We start from the raw sequence: 316 nt of genomic DNA, 5'->3' as shown, positions 1-316 counted from the left end.
AATATCTTAATTTTATGTAGAATGCCGAGGACATGTAACTGTTTAGGTAAACTTGCATTCCAGGAATATTGTGCTCTTAAGATGACGTTAGTGGCTCGAGTCTGTTTCGTCCTGAAACCCACACGCTTTGCGGTGGTGGTTTTAGCGTAACCTATGTGCGATTCGAGGCGTAAAGTATGTGCGTTTTAGCGTAACTTATGTGGGATTCGAGGCGTAACCTATGTGGGGTTTGGCGTAACCTATGTGCGATTCGAAATAACGTATCCGAGATAGAAAACGTTATGAATATAGCCACGTTATAAACAACAAACTAACG

The sequence above is a fragment of the Poromitra crassiceps genome, assembly GCF_964638095.1.
Source record: "Poromitra crassiceps genome assembly, chromosome: 8".
Taxonomy (NCBI): domain Eukaryota; kingdom Metazoa; phylum Chordata; class Actinopteri; order Beryciformes; family Melamphaidae; genus Poromitra; species Poromitra crassiceps.
Note: the sequence above shows the minus strand (reverse complement) of the source record.